Source organism: Macaca fascicularis, chromosome 11 (genome assembly GCF_037993035.2).
Source record: "Macaca fascicularis isolate 582-1 chromosome 11, T2T-MFA8v1.1".
Classification (NCBI taxonomy): domain Eukaryota; kingdom Metazoa; phylum Chordata; class Mammalia; order Primates; family Cercopithecidae; genus Macaca; species Macaca fascicularis.
In genome coordinates, this window is record NC_088385.1 from 74,201,925 (window position 1) to 74,223,593 (window position 21,669).

The following is a 21,669-nucleotide window of genomic DNA, read 5'->3' on the forward strand; positions in this document are numbered from 1 at the left end:
AAGGTGTAAAGCATTGCAACAGTCACATACTATGTTCCATCCCAAGCCTTATGAGGTCTTCAAAACCATACCACAGTATTCTTGGGGGAAAGTGTCTTCATAGAGAATATTTCAGCACTCGTTTTAATAATACACCCTTAAGCTGTTCTAATCTGTGCCCATCTCAATGCAAAATTCAGATTTACTTGAAAAAAAAAATACACTAGTTCAACCTCAGAGGTCCTAGGTTTCTTTCCTTGACCACCTCCTATGCTGAGCTTCCATCTCGTCCCTCCTGGCTGGAGCAGTTAGGTTTACCAGAGCCACATAAGTGAGAGCTACCATTGGTCTTATCTTGGAAAGCTCGAGCTTTCCAGCATAAAGGAACTCAGATCCCTTAGGACCCTGGGAATCTCACGTGCCTCTGACTCCTTCAAGAGATGCAGCATCTGTATAACCAAAACGACCATCCTCTACTTCCCTGTCATATCTTGCTTGGCCCTGGAGAACACAGAGGGAAGGCTTCTGTGGATCACCCCTCCACCTTGTGTACACACCTCCTAGAATTGGTGTCTCACCGCCTAACTATGTGCCAATGGCTCTGATCTGTAAACAGGATATTGATATTAGATCTCACATAGTTTAAGCTTCTGCCAGTAGAATTTAGCTACCTTCCCGATATCTTCCTGCTATGTCAGAAAGCACAGCTCCTGAGCCCTCAGTACAGGAGTCCACGTGTTTAAACTGAAGGAAAGGACTTCATCAGCTGATATAGTGCAAGAACCTGGCTGAAAGAGATCATGAGGGTCCGAGCATCTGCTTACAGGCCTTCCCTTCCAGTTTTCAAAGAGTTCAAAAGGGTGGAGGGCCCTGGCTTCTCTTTTATCCATGGAATGCCTTTTCTGGTGCCTTTTCTTACTGTCTCTGGCCTGACATGCTTGGGTCAGGTAGGAGAAGGGCTTCGCCTTCATGGCATTGTTATCTTCAAATCTCCCTTAGTATCCACTAAGCCTATAGGTCTTTGATTCTCTAAGGTTCATGGGAAACGGCTAAGGGTGCTAGGAAAGATCTATTCAGGATCTGCTCTTACCCCATTATGATGCTAGCCATCTAGCAGAACTTGGACAGTATTTAAAAATGAACAATATCAACTCTGATTCTTCCAGGCAGTTCTGAACTTTGAGGATGAAAATTCACATGCCTCAAAGGTCTTATATAATTTGGTTTCTAAAGAAATTAGCACTCCAGGTATTTCATATCATGATCATCATTTTTGTCAATTACTAGATAGTGTCTGGAGCCCCCCAAGATCCCTTGTGGCCTTTGTCTAAAACTGAGAAAACCCACTGAGTGAGCAGCAAAACTGTCTTCTCCTTGTGCCGCTTAGCATCTGAATCTAATACTTACCACTCTTTAAAACCTGCACCGAAAACCATTGTCTCTGGTAAGCAGTGTTGGGCATTCTGAATCTAGAATTTGGGTTTGAGTTTCCTTTGGTGTCTATTTAAAAAAAAAAAACAATTGTTCATGCAAGTCTAAATTTTATCTGAATTTTTATTCTTCACAGTGCATGTGCTATGGGGCTCAAAGATACTAAGTGTGATGTTTTAAATGGTTACACTTCGAAAGAGTGACTCATCTCAACTTTCCCTAAGTGGTCATGTATTTTGCATATCTATTCTAGAATGCTCTAGGCCCACGGGCAATGCACATTGCACTCACAGAGGGCATACACTTGGCATCTGGCTTGGAATACCCTCCTTAGCCACATCTTTATCTGCTTGGCTACAAATCTGAAACTTTCCGTGCTCTTGGGGATCTGTTTTAGACACTCTCTGGAGTTAAAATGAATGAGCCAGTGCTTGAATATTTCCTCTTCCTGTTTGTGCAGCCTTCTGCACACAGGTAGCGATGCTAACTGCCCAAGTATGTTGCAATTGCATCTGGACTTGCAGATGCAGAGCAGGCCCTATGGATCCAGCTCCCTCTCACATAACACCCTGGGTTTGGTGTGCTCTTGTCTTCTCTGACTTCCACCACCCACCCCCAGTTTTTCCCTGACTCTGATTCACATCTGTAGGAGTGGGCGGGAGGTTTTAGCACTTAGGCCACAGAATCTGAAGCCAGGATGAGGGCACAGATGCTGGCTCTCAAGTGTCCTTAAAGACTCCCTAACCAGCACCACTGAGCTCTAAGTATCACCTTTCCTTGTGACTTCTTCCATCCTGGCCTTTCTAGATCCTGTGGGTGGAGGTCTGAAGTTTTTGTGCAGCATGATCTTGTTCCTGGAAGGCTGGAGACCACACAAATCCTGGGCTGATTCAACTTCCCAACCTTCTCCAAATGGCTTCTACCACTGGGATACCAAAAAGGGGTTGTCCACCAAGTTTTGGTTGTCAACAAAATTCAACCACCGATTTTGCCCATTCCCTTCCCTTCCACAACCATGGGATGTTACGGGATGGTGATATAGTTTGAATGCTTGTCCCTGCCCAAATCTCATGTTGAATTGTATCCCTAGTGCTGGAGGTGGGGCCTGGTGGGACATGTTTGGGTCATGTGGGTAGATTCTTCATGGCATGTTGCTGTCTTTACCATAGTGAGTGACTTCTCACGAGATCTGATTGTTTAGAAATATGTGGTACTTCCCCTCCCCACACCCTCTGTCTCTCTTGCTCCTGCTTTTGCCACGTGATGTGCCTGCTCCCCCTTCACCATCCGTCATGATTTAAGTTTCCTGAAATCTCTTAGAAGCTGAGCAGATGCCAGAACCATGCTTCCTGTAAAGCCTGCAGAACCGTGAGCCAATTAAACCTCTTTTTTTTTTTTTTTTAAATAAATCACCAGTCTCAGGTATTTCTTTATAACAATGCAAGAGTGGTCTAACACAGATAGTCGTCTTTTTCCTTCTTTAGGTACCACCTCTCCCTGACCCCCTAACCTCTCCAATGCTAGCAAGTGCGATCCTTAAAGCTTAATTGGCACCATGGGCATGGTATAGTCCATGCCTATAGGTCTGGTGCAGGATGAATCCTCCTCTACACTGGTCCTAGTGGGACCTTAAAGTTCCTGAATTTCCATTCCTTCTTTTCCTGTTTAATGTTATTAAGTGAAAGAAATAAAAGGGCGATCTCTGGTATGTAGCCAGAGTTCCTGCTGCAGCTTCCTTCTTAGAAATTACTTAAGAACCACTTCATATGTTTTTCCCTCTCTCCTGTCTTTTTTTCTACTGCATTATGTAACAAAGTTTCCAGACTCGGTTTATCAGCAGAGATCATTCTCCTTCCCTTCATGTCTGGTTAGAAATTAGACCTGCATAGTCCTGTGGTTGTTGGCACTCAGGAAGGCTGGCTGGAGAGTCTTTACTGTTCTGAGCCTGACAGGAGGCAGTGTTTGCCTTGAGGCCATCAAAGACCTCAGATACCTCAGAAAGCCCGAGGCTGTCTACCAGTCACCTTCTCCCATCAACTCCTGGCCCCTATCGTTCTTTGTTCTTGCAGCATCTCAGAGGTGTGACCCAGCCAGAGTCAGAAAGTTCCCTCCCCACCCCCTACCTCCTCCTCTCCCCCCACCTCCACCCCAAGTGCTGGAGCAGTGCATCCTGGAATAGTTTCAGCTTTTTGTAACAAGCAGCTTTAGCAAATGTGTGGCCTGCAACTCCAGTTGGTGGTTCTGATATATGGACCTAGTTTTCAAAACATTTTTATAGACAGAGATTTTCACATATACGTGTACAACTTGATGGGTCGTCAAAAACTAAATATTCCTGTGTAACCAGAACCCAGGTAAAGAAGCAGAATATTACCAGCATCCCAAAGCTTCCGTAATCCTCCTTTCTAGTCACTCTGGATTTCTAGCAGCATGGATAGCTTTAACTGTTTATAGATCTTATACTGATGGAAGCGTATTCATAGTTTATACAATTTTGTGTCTGACTTCGGTGCAACATTATGTTTGTTCAGTTCATCTATATCATTGCACGTGGTCATAGATCATGCATTTCATATATTGTGTAGTATATGTGTGGATATACCACATCCATTTTACTATTTTTCTCCATTTTTTGCTCCAGATTTTGGCCCTTACAAACAGTGCTGTTGTGAACATTGTGCCTGCCTGTCTTCTGGCTGGACATAGGTAGGTGTTTCTGTTGGGTGATATGCAGAAGTGAAAATGCTGGGTCATGATATGTGCACATGCAGCTTTGGAAGATACTGCCAAATAGTTTTTCAAAGTGTATGAGAGTTTCAGTTCCTCCCCATCCTCTCCCACACTTGGTATTTTCTGCATTTTTATTGTAGCCATACTGGTGGGTGTGTGGTGGTGTCTCACTGTTGTTTGAATTTGAATTTCATTTTGAGTGGCTCTGTGGCAGCCCAGGAATGAAGCTAGGGCATCAAATAAAAGATGTTACCGCAGACATATGTCTGTTCTCGCTTTTGAGAGATGCGGCTCTATTAGTCTGTTCTCATGCTGCTAATAAAGACATAATTGAGACTGGGTAATTTATAAAGGAGAGAGGTTTAATGGACTTACAGTTCCACATGGTTGGGGAGGCCTCACAATCATGGCAGAAGGTGGAGGAAGGAAGAGCAAAGGGACATCTTAAACGGCAGCAGGCAAGAGAGTGTGTACAGGGGAACTGCCCTTTATAAAACCATCAGATCTCATGAGACTTACTCACTATCATGAGAACATCACAGGAAAACCCCACCTCCATGATTCCGTTACCTCCCATTGGGTCCCTCCCATGACATGTGGGAATTACGGGAGCTACAATTCAAGATGAGATTTGGATGGGAACACAGCCAAACCATATCAGCAGCCTTTCTCCCCACTTTAGAGATATCTTATTTGTAGAGGCTAGCTTGAAAATCCAGAGTCCAGGCCGGGCGCGGTGGCTCATGCCTGTAATCCCAGCACTTTGGGAGGCCGAGGTGGGCGGATCACGAGGTCAGGAGATCGAGACCATCCTGGCTAACACAGTGAAACCCCGTCTCTACTAAAAATACAAAGAATTAGCTCGGCCTGGTGGCGGGCACCTGTAGTCCCAGCTACTCAGGAGGCTGAGGTAGGAGGATGGTGGGAACCCCGGAGGCGGAGCTTGCAGTGAGCCAAGATCGCACCACTGCACTCCAGCCTGGGCGACAGAGCGAGACTCTGTCTCAAAAAAAAAAAAAAAAAAATCCAGAGTCCTTTAAGTCATCCTACATTCTCAGAAAACATGCTATTGTCACTGGGCCTGGACACATCATGAAGTATTATGCAAGTGACTTTGCCTGACTGATACACTCATTTTCTCTTCCATCTACAAACAATAGTGGAGTCCTATATATGCCAGTCTCTGTTCTAGCTGTTGAGAGTACAGCAGGAAACCAAACAGAAGGTAGACTCTTCGAAGCTCACATTCTACGGGAGAGAGACAATCAACAATACAATGAGAAAATAGATGGTCAGACAGTGACTGGCACTGTGGAGAAAAACAGGGCAAGAAAGGTTGAAGATCTCCAGGCACAGCTTTCAATAGAGTGGTCAGGGATGGCGTCACTGACAAGGTGACATTGGAACAAAAGCCTTAAAGTTCCATGGGAACAAGCTATGTGGGTGTCAGAGGGAGGGGAGGAACATTCTAGAGGAAAAACCATGTGCAAATGCCCTAAAGTGGGAGCATGTTTGAGGAACAACAAAGAGGTCAGTGTGGTTGGAACCAAGTGAGCAAGAGATGATGTGGTGCAGAAAAGAAGGCTGTGCTGGGCCTGACAGGCAACCCAAGGACTCTCAGCTCAGAGTGAAACATCCTCAATGGTGCTCCAATATCACCTTCATGGAGCCTCCTAGTATCAACTCTTCCTATCAACTGAGACCAGTTGGCTCTCTTTCCATAGCTTAGGATGTGTCAGGTTAGAATCTCCTCTGCCCCTAATCAAGTCTTTTCTGGTCATTTAGAGGTCATTTTGACTGGTGCAGCAGAAAGGGGAGGGACCAGGTAGAGTATGAGGATCTCACCTTTTCTGTGATTTGATGAACAACACTGGAGTTTAAATGTTCCTGAGAGAGTCCCCAGGCTGTCCCTCAACATCAGGCCTCAGCAGCACGTGGGGATGAACAGGGCACACTGTCAGTTAAAATTCACAGTCTGTAGGATCCACATTTCTCACCTGTATCAGAGACACCTGGATCCCACCCTGCAGGCCCCTCTCCACTACCAAGGGTCTCTTGGGGCAACTCCCGGAGAGAATCCAACATGTGCCCTTGATTTAGGCAAATGTAGCTGTGAATGTTCTGAAAAGGAATAGGAAAGAAGGGGCCTTGGTATCAGAATAGACTGAGCAGAAGAGAAAGACTCAGAAAAAGAAAGTATAGTATATGATGAGGAGAGCATTAATCAATTAACTGCAATGGAAGAATCTATCTAAGCACTGGGGAAAAGAGAAAATTATTTAGTCCATAGCTCATATCAAAATCAACTTCCATAAAAATATGACAATAAAATATGGGCAATTTTTTTTTTTTACAACAGAAGAGAGAGACTTTCTAAATGATCCAAAAAGTAAACCACCACCATCATCATCAACAACATCTAATACTTTATGCTTTACTTGTGTCAAGTAATTTAATCCTCACAGCCACTTTATTTGGTAACATTAGTTTTTCTCATTTCCTAGATGGTAAAATTGAGGCACAGAGAGGGTAATTTTCCAAAGGTCCCAACAAGTGGTAGTGCCAGGATTCAAAGCAAACGAGTATGACTTCAGGGTTCCTACTTCTGTATTACCACAAAAGAAAATATTGAGAGATTTGAATACACGAATTAAAAGCTATTTGGAAAAAACATGTAGAGGAAAGGACAAATGATTGGCAGAGGAGGGGGAATCACGCCACATATGTAACAGATAAAGCATTAGTATCCTTTACAGAACAATTTCTCAAATGTTAGTTCTCAGAACACCAGTGTCCTGAACCATGCCAATGCGTGTTCTGTGAGGAAAAGAAAAAAGTCCTCATGGTCAATGAAGTTTAGGAAATGATGTGTTAAATCTGACCACGGAAGTCTTTTTTCCCTCACTTCACCTATTAACATCTCATGGGACAATCAAGCTTCTGAAATACAGCCCAGAAGATCTCACCTTTGTATATAATGTGTTCCTACAAATCAGGAAGGAAAATATGAAAAATCCCAATAGAAAAATGGACGCAAGAAAAAACAGACAGTTCAAAAAAGAAAAAATATAAATAGCTGTAAGCATACAGAAACAATTCAACCTTGTTATTAAAGAAGGAAAGTGAAATATGGAGGTACCAATTTTTATCTTTCAATTAGGAAAAAGGGCTTATACCCAGTATTTGTAAGAGTAGGAGGGAAAAACCACACTCTTACAAAATCAGTGACATTGACTAACAAGTACAGCTTTTCTATGGGAGGGCAATTTGGCACTATGTATCAGAGGTCTTAAAAAATATGTGTATAACTTGATCTAGCAAAGTTTGTTCAGAGGCACTTATAAAGAAATACAGTAGGTCCTAGAATAATGTTGTGTCTGTCATTCAACATCATTTTCTTGCAACATTGACAAGAAAAAATATTGATTCCCTGCTGGGGCCACTGTCTGCGTGAAGTATGCATGTTCTCCCCATGTCTGTGTGGGTTCTGTCCGTGTTCTCCCGTTGCCTCACATATCCCTAGGCTGTGCATGGTAGGTGAACTGGCCTGTCTCAATGGCCCAGTCTGAGTGGGTGTGTGTGAGCGTGTGACTGACCCTGCGATAGGATGACGTCCTGTCCAGAGTTAGTTCCCACCTTGTGCCCTGAGCTGCTGGGACAGGCTCTGGTCACCCAAGACCCTAAACTGGAATAATTGGGTAAAAAATGACCTGACTTGTTTTCATTAATCTTTTAAAAATGTATGTATAGCTCACATTTATTTTAATGTTTAATATTACAAGTGTTCGGGGTCTTTATTTAGAAGTTTGATATTTTAGTGACCAGAAATATGCTGTAGGAACTTAACTTTTGTTCATATCAATTAGCCTTTGGTAAAATTGGTTTCCTTATGTGTTGTTTTGCTTAAAGTTGTTTCCGTTAAAGTCACAATTTCCAAGAACTTATAGGGGACATTAAGTGAGTACCTGCTGTAATTGGACAAGTGGGCAAGGATGTATGTACAGGGGAGTTCATTGCAGCATGATTTGTATTAGCAAAAATGTCTATTAATATGAGTCAACGAACATTTATACATGGAAGTACTGTGTACCTCTTAAAAACAGTGATAGTGATCTGTTGTATTCCCATGGAAATATGTCCAATGTGTATATGTAAAAATAATCAGATTACCAAATAACTTATAACTACCTTTGTAAGAAAAATAAAAGAAAATAAGATGGCAAGCATATATATTTAAATGTTAATGGTGATTAGTTTTCTCCAGTGGTTGGATTTCAGTTGATTTTTACTCTTTTCTTTATGCCTTTCTGCATTGTCTAATCTTTTTTTACATTGACCACTTGTTACTTTGAAACTAAAAATGGCTATTACTGTTTGAAACATGACATTTTTACTACTTTGAAAAGGTGAGACACATTAGAGAACTAAGGGGATTTAATTCTTTAACGAATGTGAAGTTTTTTATTATGCTACTGAAATTAGCCTCAGCCTAATAAGCTAAACCCAAAGTGAGGGTGAATAAGATTCAAGAGGAAGAAGACAAAGAAGCTTAAAAAAATCTGAAGTCTGTAGAAATAATACATCTTTCTAAAAGGGATATAGAGAAAAGAGGGAATTAACCTTCACATGGTTCAACTGCTGCATTGAATCCTTGGCTTGTCAGAGGAAAAACCTGGACAGTTAACGGTTCTTCTTGTATCAGGCAGGGAAACAAGCAGATGTCAAATAGTGTTTGGCAAACGGACCTGCAGAGCCACCCTCCAGCAGTTTCTGAAGGGAATCTCAACTCCTTGTTCCTGAATTTGTAGAACAGGATCTGGGCCAACTCCTTCCCCCCACCTTTTTTTAAACTAACCCAAAATGAACTCCTTATGCAAAGTCTGGATGGTTTCCAACCCACCCAGTGCTCAAGGTTGTCAGCCAGCTGTTGGCAGCTCACACTGACTCATTTTCTTTTCTCTTAAATGGTGCAGAAATATGTTGCTTTACATACAGAAGAGAGAGAGAGAGAGAAAAAAAGGAATTGAAGGACCTAATTTGAAAATACCTCAAATCTCCTAAAATCAGCCTTAAGACCTAGTCAGTTTATTTCCCCATTCGTTCTGTGGTACCAAATGTGTTGAAGTGGTCCCACAGAGAACTACCCATTTTATGGTATGTAAAGGGAATTCCTCAGCAAATTCTCCTGGAAAGGTGAGAACTTGAATACTAATGAAGAATCTATCTCCCTTGCCATTCTCTTGCCACTGCCAACTGAAAATGTAGCATTTTATGTTTATTTAAAACAGAATCTATCATAAAATAGATCTATTTTAGGAAATCGAATATTTGAAGAAATGTATCATCCTTACTCTCTATCATCCAGTCTTGTTGGGAGGTAATGTAGCCTAGTGGTTAAGATCAGAAGCACTGGAGTCTGTTTCCTCATCCATAAAATACTATCTACCCCCACTGGGCTGTTGTGAAGATTAAATGAACTGTTTTTAGAAGTATGCAGTGCTGGCCTGGCACAGGCCAGTTAATGGAGGCCAGCAATAAACACAGCTCTTACCCCTGGATCACAATCAACATAGCAAGCATCTTCACAGAATCCTTAGGTATTTAGAAAGGCAGGTGTCACAAACATTTTTTGTTGTTTCAAAATGTCTTTCTCAGAAACACCACTGTTTGCTGGGTTAGGAGGTAAGTTCTCCCACCCCCAGTCTGCCAGCCCCACTCACCAAGTGTTGCTGGATCTCTTCCCTCACTAAGACCACCGTCTGGGGTCAAGGATTCGGTCTTCTCTTTCCAGGGGTGGGAGGTAGGTTTTGTAAGGGTCACGGATTATTGACACAAAGGCCATCCACAAGGGACAATCAGATGGGCTCAGCACATTCTGGAGTCATGGAGGACCATCTGCGGCAATGTGGGAATGGGTCATGGGAGGTTCCTGCCCAGCCCTAAGGAAAAAAATGAGTGAGGGGGCAGAGTCGTGTGCTCGTGACAGGAGCCAGCCAGACTCACAGCAGGCCTCCTGGTAGTGGCCGCCCACAAATCTTTGAGCAGAAACTGTCTGATCTGCCTTTCGTCCTGAGCCTGGGTGGAAACAAAACTTCAGAACAATAACTTTTCCTTTCCCTCGGCCTTCCAGTCATAACAACTCTAATTCTTCTTCAGACCAAGTGGATCCTTCTGCCCACTAGGGGAAAGGGCAGGAAGTGCTGAAAAGAAAGAAAACATGATAGTGAGTATTTCAAGATCTTCTCTTCCACCTTCACAATGAGAGCCTTTTCTTAGTTCTGTGTAGCTGTTGGGAATGCAAGGAAAAAGGGAAAACTGGGAGTGTGGTGCCTCCTTGGGAATTTCTTTGGATGGAGAATACGAAATTGAAAAGCCAAGAGTTCCTGCTTCGGGAGTGGGCAGTAGGGACTCTTTCTCCATGCATTCCATGTCTTCAGAATAATTTCATGCTCGGTATTTTTGCCTTTTCTCTGAAGTCCTCCCCAAGTCCTGGAAGAACCAAGAAATCACCATGGCTCAGACAGAATTTGTTTTAAGCAAGACTCGACTTGTCAGCTGATGCCGCAGCAACCTCCTACTAGACTGTGAGTTGCACAGGCTCAGCACTGGTTAGGAACTGCTAGACTTTCAGACAGGGCTGGCTCCAGTTTTTCCCTCTGATCATGGATTAAAGTGGAATTTTCCAGTGAGGCTTGATCTAGGAGGAACCCTTTTCTTCAGGTCCACAAGTTCTCTTTATTCTGCAGAGGAATCCTACCCTGTGGCCATAGTGGGGCAGTCTCCATCTATTCCGTCAATGACCAGACCTCAGATGAGAAGAGAAATAAGCATCCCTGGCAGAAAGATCTCCAAATACAGAGTGGTTTTCACTCATTCACACAAGAATCACAGGCTCATTGATAACAGTGTATAGGGATTTGGGTTTTCTATTTTTATTAAATAATGTATTATTACTATGAAAGTTTTCACATCTAAGAAATCAAAGGGTTGTATAATTATAAAAGTGTTCTGCAACTTTCACATCCTTTCTAGCATTAACAGCATTATTTTTTCAAAATAAAAATAAAAATATTTATTTTTTAATAGACAGTTTTTTTCCTACTAAAAAAGCTGTAACAGACAAAATTTCAGCTGTTAAAATGTTTATTTCTTGATTTTCTAAGTAACAGTGAGTATTATTTGTTAAAAGTTGGACTTCACTTGCATTGCATTTTGAGTACATGGTAATATTGCCATTTGAATGTAAATCTAAGAATGTTTAATACCTAAAATGCTGTTACTAGATGAAATGCTAAGTCAGACTTGAAAGTCAGACCCCAGTAATGATAACTAGTGTGAACATGGGATAATTAATGACTCTTTATTACGTAGGGACAGAGTGGTAGACTTTAAAATAGAACATTGGCATGGCAGCAAGGACACAGCACATGAAATTTATGAGGACCAAGACTTTCCAGACTATGGGGAGTGAGTGAGCACCAGCCCAGGATGGCAGGCGTCACATTCATTTCCCAACCACTTCTTAAGGGTTATTTCTGTAGAGAGGCAATTGCTGTGGTTGGAGTAGGAATGGAGAGAGTAGAGGAAGGATGCCTTGGTGTTTTTTCAAGTGAATACTTAAAAAAAAAAAAAGGTTCTTGAAAGGAAGGTCAATATTTATTTTGCTTGGCTTGTTCTTCCTATCTGGAAAACTTCCTAACAGAATATACTACCCAGTTTCTTCAAGTCATGCAGAGTCAAAGGACAGATGAGATAAAAATCTAGATCTTATTTTGCAGAGATTTATTGGCCTCCTGTGTTTGCCATCTTACCAATGAGCCTGGTTGGGTAAGATGGCAGTAAGAGGGCAGCCTGTACTTAGAAAGTGCACAGTCACACACCTCACAAGCTGTGACATCGGTAGGTCTTGGAAGCAATAACATCTATGCTCATAGGTCTGATGGTATCGATGGGTTCCTATTGATCCAACAATATCTGAGACTTAGATGCCAGGGAGTCTGCAGTTAGAATCCCCTTCCCTTTTTTGCATATGTATGTAAATATTTCTTGCCTTATACTGGAGTACGTTAAAGAAGAACAGAAACTCAATGCCCAGCCTTTCTTTAATCTTACCCTCATTTCAGATACAAGAAAGAATGTTTATATTCCAACCTGGAGTTTTATCTGTAGTTTAGTTTCATTGCAAAACTCTATTCGTGCTTTCTTCATACCAGCCTTGGGTTCTTTACTATAATGGGCCTATGGAAATTATTTTATATCATCCCCAATAAATATTTTCCTGTTATTATTACTAAATTGAGGGCTTGTCCCATTGTCCGGCCTTGAGGATTTCTCTAGTAATATTTGTTGAAATGAAAAGAAAGCCAAGTCTTTTGAAGATTTAATACCATATTACGACAACTCTTCCAAAGTTTTTGATGGAAGTACTTGGTAGAATATTGAAGACGTATAATTATCATTATCAAAAATAATAAACACCTCTGAATTGTACAATGTGAATTATATTTCGCCTGTAGGGAGCTTACAATCTATGCATTCAGCTGTCACACACACAAACACAGCTTAAGCCAAATTAATCAACAACCTAGTGCCAAACACTCAGAAGGATTAAATGCTGTCACTGCAACCTTGGGTTCAGGAATAAAGGATGGAATTTTACCTCTGCACACAGTCCATGCATGTGAATGTCAACTGCAGAGTTTCCTAGACGATTATCAAATGGAAGCAGTAAAAGTGTACTCCCTAAAAAGAAATATCATGGGCTGCGCGCAGTGGCTTATGCCTGTAATTCCAGCGCTTTGGGAGGCCAAGGCAGGCGGATCACCTGAGGTGGTCAGGAGTTTGAGACAAGCCTGGTCAACATGGCAAAACCCTGTCTCTACAAAAAATACAAAAATTAGCCAGGCATGGTGGCACACACCTGTCATCCCAGCTACTTGGGAGGCTGAGGCTTGAGAATCACTTGAACCCGGGAGGTGGGGGTTGCAGTGAGCCAAGATCACACCACTGCCCTCCAGCATGGATGACAGAGTGAGACCCTGTCTCAAAAAAAAAAAAAAAAAAGAAAAAGGAAAAAGAAAACTCACGTTCATTCCCAATTTAGAGAAGTGGCATACTCCCTTTTTATTAAAATTCAAGTTTCAGGATATGAATTCTGGTTTGATAGTTGTGTCTTTTGCAGATAACACTCTTCCCTTAAAGGTTAAGGCTCGTTAGAACCAGGTTACAATAAGGGAGTATTTTTATTTTATTTCTTCTCATAGGAACAACGTGTTCAATCAACTATTTGCATAATTTAAGGCAAATTATTCTTCCAACAAGCCTACAACTACCTCCTCTGAGAGGGCAAGTGCTACACAGACCCATCTCTTGGAGATCTGATGAGCGTTATGTATTTATTTGCTTGTGACTTGAATAAGATGCATGACCTAAGCACGAATAAGCATACTGCAAACAAATTTAAATAGACCAGGTTTTAGAATAACATTTTCTAAGATTATCACATTTATATTTGCTCCTCCCTAGTGCCTGGGATTATTGACTGGCTCTAAGGTCACCAGTAGGTATTTATTCTAGGGCTTCCGTTCAGTTTGACAAAACAATCTTGCATTCTTCTTTTTCTTACAAACATTCCATCACTTGTCCTAGAAATTATGTAAAAGAGAAACTCTAACTCAAACTGAAAAAGCAATTTTTAAAAAGCATTTCAGAAAGGAGAAAGGAAATTTCTGAATGTAAGTGCTGGGATCTAAAAGTCAGAGTGGATTTTCTGAGGCCTATTTATAATGGTTTAACCCAATCATGGGAATTTAAGACTGTGTACTTATCAAAAGTGGCTAAAAAATGAAAGAAACACAAAATATTATTTTTCCCCCACGACAGGCAATAAAACAAGTTATTTAACATAAGAAACATACTTTTTTTTAATGTATGAGATTAGCTGATTATGTATGGGATTAGTTGACCAACTATGGCTTGTCAATCTCTTATGTGAGAGTCTAGGAGCTGCCTTCTAGGATACCCACTAAATGGCTAGAGATGTATTAGTTGTATTCTTAAGTTTTACTTGATAATCTATTTTGTGTTCATAAAGTTCTCTGAATTATTTGCCTTGTGATAGCAGTGATGGCTCATCCATGGTTGCTGTCATTTTCTTTTTCTAATAGAACACCCAGAAACAGGCTGAAAGGGAGTACCTAAGTAGCTATACCTATATAAAGGGGCAGCTCCATCTGCTTTCTGCCTGCTGTTATGAAGGCTTTCTGCCCGCTCCGGGCCTCCTATGTGTGCAGGGCAGGATATGGTTGGTGCCTGAGACCAGAGGCACAGTAGATGAAGGCAGGCATGATTTTGGCACAAGGGGAGGCATTTTCACCATCTGTCAAATTCCTTTCCTGTCTCCTTTTTGTCTCCTTTCACTTGTGAAAGCCCTAAAGGGAAGTTGAAGCTGTAGTCCATTATCCACCCAAAGGAAAGCAAGAGCCTAAAAAGAACTTGAAGGTCCAAAGGGGGGTTTTCTGCAGAGGTCGCTATAATTTTAATTAAGAGGGGAAAGCTTTGAAATGGGTCAGTTTATTAAGGACATCTATTGGCCATTTGTCTAGAAGTTCACTTTCCCTGCCCCACATTATGGGGTGGCCCCTCCTCAGAGTCCGAGCTGGAACAGTAAGACACAGAGAGGAATCAGTGGCCTGTATGGCTGCTGTGATTATCACAGCCAGGTGGCCAGTGTTCCAAAGTTAGAAAGGTCAATGACTTGGCAGTTGTCTGCGCAAGTTTGTGATCTTAAAGGACTCTAAGACCTTGGACTTATTTTAAGGGGGCAGGTGCCAAACTGCTACCTTGAGAAATGGATGCATACACAGCAAGCACAGGAATGGGCACAGGTTGGCATAGCTTAGTGGGTTAAGATTGCATAGAATAAACTGAGCCAAGTGATGGTAAATGAAAGATAACAAATGCAAAGTATGTGAACATTTTAAACAAGTTTTTGGTTGTTCTAGTTAGCCAGAGATGTTTCTCCAACCCGGCAGTTATAATTCAGGCAAGATTATGCAAATACAAAGACCCCAGATATTAAAAATACGTATAGCAACATTAGCCAAACCAGATAGTACAGAAACAAATTAATGCAGGCCTACTGTGAGAGAATCCTATAGGCAATACCTTTCTGGATGCAGGGCAGGTGTGTGGTTCAAGGAGCAACTGATAACCAAAGAACAACATACTAGAGATGGCATCCATTCTTAGGTGACAGTAACACTGATGTTACACTTTTGTGATTTTGTGTGTGTTTTATGTGTGTCTATTTAATACATCTGTAGCTTAAAGATGACAGATACATGATCTGTGTCCTGCTGCTCCTGCTTTCAGGGCCCTCTATATGCATTTCTTATAGATCACACCATTTCTAAACTTGGAAATGGTCTCAGAACCATTCTCAACACAAGATTCAGAGTGATCAGGGTTGGCCTGGGAGGTGAAATCTATTTGTAGTCTCTCCAGTGCTTTTTGTTTGTTTGTTTGTTTTGTCTTTTCAATGTGTTTGTTTGCAATGTGTCAAGTAAGAAAGCTCTATTCAGTGTTACTAAAATAGAAATTCTTGAGCTGAGCATTGGGTTGCTAGGTTCTAGGACAAAGCTTGATAGCACCTCACCCTTTGATAAAATTATAGCTGATGACCAACTGTCCAACAAGTTCTGTCCCTATGTTGCTATGTTACCTGGGCTTACAAAAATGGCACATAAGTAGGACAATCCTGCAATCTTATCAAGAGTGTTACCTTTGTGTGTGTGTGTGTGTGACAGAGAGAGAGAGAGAGAGACTCTTACTATAGAGAATGATGAGACATGCAGAATTTTTGTTAACCCAACTGCAACTCTAATTCTTGCTCTCCTTTCCTTCTGCTATTAATGTTAACACCAGAGCCCTTTTCTTTGAGGAACAGAATTGAATGCAGTATGAGCCCAGATACGGCTGACTCTGGTTCCAGGATCCTTGAGCTTATTTTGGGTACTCGGTGACAGCAGATACGTACATAACTCCTTTCATCTAGGTACTTGTGTAGCTGTATAGTTGGGAAATGTCTGCCTCAAGTTATTCCTGTGGAGAGCGTGCCAAGAGAAGTTATTCTTGCTTTTGTGGTTAAAATCTGTAATATGGCTATATTTCACAAGTTCTTATAATGGGGATTTTGCTTTTACCTTACTTCCCTTAACATCTTCCATTTTTTTTTTCTGACCTCTCTCTTCTCCCCACCACTTTTTAAAAAGTTAAAATTTTTCATTTTACTTTTTGTGGGTACATAGTAGGTGTATATATTTATGGGGTACATAAAATGTTTTGATACAGGCAATGACATGTGAAATAAGCACATCATGGAGAATGGGGTATCCACCCCCTCAAGCGTTTATCCTTTGCGTTACAAACAATCCAATTACACTCTTTATTTTAAAATATGTAATTATTGTTGACTATAGTCACCCTTTTGTGCTATCAAATAGGAGGTATATTCATTCTTTCCATTTTTTTGGTACCCATTAATTGTTCCCACCTCCCCCACAATCCCCTACTATCCTTCCCAGCCTCTGGTAACCATCCTTCTACCCTCCGTCTTCAGGAGTTCAATTTTTTTTTATTTTTATCCCACAAATAAGTGAGAACATGCAATGTTTGTCTTTCTGTGCCTGTCCCATTTCACTTAACATAATGATCTCCAGTTCCATCATGTTATTGCAAATGACTGGATCTTTTATGGCTGAATAGTACTCCATTGTGTATAAGTACCACATTTCTTTATCTACTCATCTGTTGATGGCCACTTAGGTTGCTTCCAAATCTTAGCTATTGTGAACAGTGTTGCAACAGACATAGGAGTGTGAATATCTCTTGGATATACTGATTTCCTTTCTTTTGGTATATACCCAGCAGTGGGATTGCTGAATCACATGGTAGTTCAATTTTTAGTTTTTAAATGAATCTCCAAATCATTCTCCATAAGGATTGTACTAATCTACACTTTCACCAACGGTGTACAGGAGTTCCCTTTTCTCCACATCCTCACCAGCATTTATTGCTTCTTTTGTCTGAAAGCCATTTTAACCTGGGTGAGAGGATATTTCACTGTGATTTCAATTTGCATTTCTCTGATTTCAATCATGCTGAGCGCCTTTTCATATACCTGTTTGCCATTTGTATGTCTTCTTTTGAGAAATGTCTATTCAAATATTTTGCCCATTTTTGAATTGAATTATTAGTTTCTTTCCTATAGAGTGGTTTGACCTCTTTATATATTCCAGTTATTAATTCCTTGTTAGATGGGTAGTTTGAAAATATTTTCTCCCATTCTGTGGGTTGTCTCTTCACTTTGTTGACTATCCGTTGCTGTGCAGAAGCTTTTTAACTTGATGTGATCTCATCCATCCATTTTTGCTTTTATTGCCTGTGCTTGTGGGATATTGCTCAAGACATTTTTGCCCAGACCAACGTCCTGGAGATTTTCCCCAATGTTTTATTGTAGTATTTTCATAGTTTGAGGTCTAGATTCAAGTCTTTAATCCATTTCAATTTGATTTTTGTATATGGTAAGAGATAGGGGTCTAGTTTCATTCTTCTGCTATGGATATCCAGTTTTCCTAGCACCATTTATTGAAGAGGCTATCTTTTCCCCAGTGTATGTTCTGGGCACCTTTGTCATTATAGAGCTCTTTCACTTCTTTGATTAATTCCTAGGTATTTAATTTGATGTGTGGCTATTGTAAACGGGACTACTTTTAAAAAATATTTTTTATTATACTTTAAGTTCTGCACAGCATGCAGGTTTGTTACATATGTATACATGTGCCATGTTGGTGTGCTGCACCCATTAACTCGTCATTTACATTAGGTATATTTCCTAATGCTATCCCTCCCCCATCCCCCCATCCCATGACAGGCCCCGGTGTGTGATGTTCCCCTTCCTGTGTCCAAGTGTTCTCATTGTTCAATTCCCACGTGTGAGTGAGAACATGTGGTGTTTGGTTTTTTGTCCTTGCGATAGTTTGCTGAGAATGATGGTTTCCAGCTGCATCCATGTCCCTACAAAGGATGTGAACTCATCCTTTTTTATGGCCACATAGTATTCCATGGTGTGTATGTGCCACATTTTCTCAATCCAGTCTGTCACTGATGGACATTTGGGTTGGTTCCAAGTCTTTACTATTGTGAATAGTGCCGCAGTAAACATACATGTGCATGTGTCTTTATAGCAGCATGATTTATAATCCTTTGAGTATATACCCAGTAATGGGATGGCTGGGTCAAATGGTATTTCTAGTTCTAGATCCTTGAGGAATCACCACACTGTCTTCCACAATGGTTGAACTAGTTTACAGTCCCACCAACAGTGTAAAAGTGTTCCTATTTCTCCACATCCTCTCCAGTACCTGTTATTTCCTGACTTTTTAATGAGCACAATTCTAACTGGTGTGAGAGATGGTATCTCATTGTGGTTTTGATTTGCATTTCCCTGATGGCCAGTGATGATGAGCATTTTTTCATGTGTCTGTTGGCTGCATAAATGTCGTCTTTTGAGAAGTGTCTGTTCATATCCTTTGCCCACTTTTTGATGGAGTTGTTTGTTTTTTTCTTGTAAGTTTGTTTGGGTTCTTCATAGATTCTGGATATTAGCCCTTTGTCAGATGAGTAGATTGCAAAAATTTTCTCCCATTCTGTAGGTTGCCTGTTCACATGATAAGTTGTAAAGACCACCAACGCTATGAAGAAACTGTTTCAATTAACGAGCAAAATAACCAGCTAGCATCATGATGACAGGATCAAATTCACACATAACAATATTAACCTTAAATGTAAATGGGCTAAATGCTCCAATTAAAAGATGCAGACTGGCAAATTGGATAAAGAGTCAAGACCCATCAATGTGCTGTATTCAGAGACCCATCTCATGTGCAGAGACACACATAGGCTCAAAATAAAGGGATGGAGGAAGATCTACCAAGCAAATAGGAAAACAAAAAGGCAGGGGTTGCAATCCTAGTCTCTGATAAAACAGACTTTAAACCAACAAAGATCAAGAGACAAAGAAGGCCATTACATAATGGTAAAAGGATCAATTCAACAAGAAGAGCTAACTATCCTAAATATATATGCACCCAATGCAGGAGCACCCAGATTCATAAAGCAAGTCCTTAGAGACCTACAAAGAGACTTAGACTCCCACACAATAATAATGGGAGACTTTAACACCCCACTGTCAACATTAGACAGATCAACGAGACAGAAATTTAACAAGGATATCCAGGACTTGAACTCAGCTCTGCATCAAGCAGACCTAATAGGCATCTACAGAACTCTCCATCCCAAATCAACAGAATATAAATTCTCCTCAGCACCACATCGCACTTATTCCAAAATTGACCACGTAATTGGAAGTAAAGCACTCCTCAGCAAATGTAAAAGAACAAAAATTGTAACAAACTGTCTCTCAGACAACAGTGCAATCAAACTAGAACTCAGGATTAAGAAACGCCCTCAAAACCACTCAACTACATGGAAACTGAACAACCTGCTCCTGAATGACTACTGGGTACATAACAAAATGAAGGCAGAAATAAAGATGTTCTTTGAAACCAACGAGAATAAAGACACAACATACCAGAATCTCTGGGACACATTGAAAGCGGTGTGTAGAGGGAAATTTATAGCACTAAATGCCCACAAGAGAAAGCAGGAAAGATCTGAAATCGACATCCTAACATCACAATTAAAAGAACTAGAAAAGCAAGAGCAAACACATTCAAAAGCTAGCAGAAGGCAGGAAATAACTAAGATCAGAGCAGAACTGAAGGAGATAGAGACACAAAAAACCCTTCAAAAAATCAATGAATCCAGGAACTGGTTTTTTGAAAAGATCAACAAAATTGATAGACCACTAGCAAGACTAATAAAGAAGAAAAGAGAGAAGAATCAAATAGACACAATGAAAAATGATGAAGGGGATATCACCACCAATCCCACAGAAATACAAACTACCATCAGAGAATACTATAAACACCTCCAGGCAAATAAACTAGAAAATCTAGAAGAAATGGATACATTCCTGGACATATACACCCTCCCAAGACTAAACCAGGAAGAACTAAAACAATATTTTTCACCTTGTTCACTGTTGGTATATAAAATGCTACTGATTTCTGTATGTTGATTTTGTGTCCTCCAACTTCGTTGAATGTTTATCAGTTCTAATCGTTTTCTTGTGGAGACTTTAGGTTTTTCCAAATAGAAGATCATATCATCTGCAAACCAGGATAAACTGATTTCTTTCTTCTCAATTTGGATGCCTTTTAATATCTTCCTATTGTGTGATTGCTCTGGCTAGGCATGTTGTGCTTCCATTATCATTTGTTTCAAGAAATTTTTAAATTTTCTTCTTAATTTCTTAATTGATACCTGGTCATTCAGGAGCATATTGTTTAATTTCTATGTATTTTTAGAGTTTCCAAAATTCTTCTTGTTATTAATTTCCAGTTTTATTCCATTGTGGTCAGAGAAGATGCTTGATATTATTTCCATTTTTTTGAATGTTTTAAGACTTCTTGTGATGTAACATATGGTCTACTCCTGAGAATGATCCATGTGCTGAAGAAAAGAATGTGTATTCTACAGCTCTTGGATGACAACTCCTGTAAATATCTATTAGATCCATTTGTTCTATAGTGCAGATTAAGGAACATGTTTCTTTTTTGATTTTTTTGTCTGGAAGCTGTGTCCAATGCTGAAAGTGGGGTATTGAAGTCTCCAGCTATTATTGTATTCTGGCCTATTTCTCTTTAGCTCTAATATTATTTTTTTTATATATCAGGGTGCTCCATTGTTGGGTGCATGTATTTTTAAAATTGTTTTATCCTCTTGCTGAATTGACCCCTTTATCATTATATAGTGACCTTCTTTGTCTCTTTTTCTAGTTTTCGTCTTGAAATCTATTTTGCCTGGTATGAGTATAGCAGCTCCTGCTCTTTTTTGGTTTCCACTGGTGTGGAATACATTTTCCATTCATTTAGTTTCAGTCTATGTACATAGTTATAGGTGAAGTGTGTTTCTTGTAGGCAACAGATGAGTCTTGATTTTTTCAGTCTGTCTTCTGATTGGAGAGTTTAGTCCATTTACACTCAATGTTACTATGATAAGTAAGGACTTACTCCTGCCATTTTGTTACTTGTTTTCTTGTTGTATTGTGGTCTTCTCTTCCTTTTCTCTTTGCTTCCTGTCTTCCTTTAGTGAAAGTGCTTTTTCTGGTGATATGATTTAATTTCTTGCTTTTTAAATTTTTGTGTGTTCATGGTGTGTTTTCTGACTTGGGGTTACTATAAGGCTTGCAAGTACTATCTTATAACTCATTATTTTAACCTGATAAGAATTTAACACTATTCGCATAAACAAACAAGTGAAAAGAAAACTAATAAAAATTCTACGCCTTAATTTCATCCCCCCACTTAACTTTTTGTTGTTTCTATTTGTATCTAATTGTACTGA

General features: G+C 40.3%; 1 long non-coding RNA gene across 1 annotated transcript in view; it reads left to right on the forward strand.

Moving 5' to 3' along the window:
- LOC135966264 (uncharacterized) overlaps positions 1–21,669 on the forward strand; it is a 46,829-nt gene that overhangs the window by 5,621 nt on the left and 19,539 nt on the right. Inside the window, exon 2 of the long non-coding RNA XR_010579489.1 lies at positions 4,052–4,116. This is a non-coding gene — a long non-coding RNA (uncharacterized lncRNA). The remainder of the gene's footprint in view (positions 1–4,051; positions 4,117–21,669) is intronic.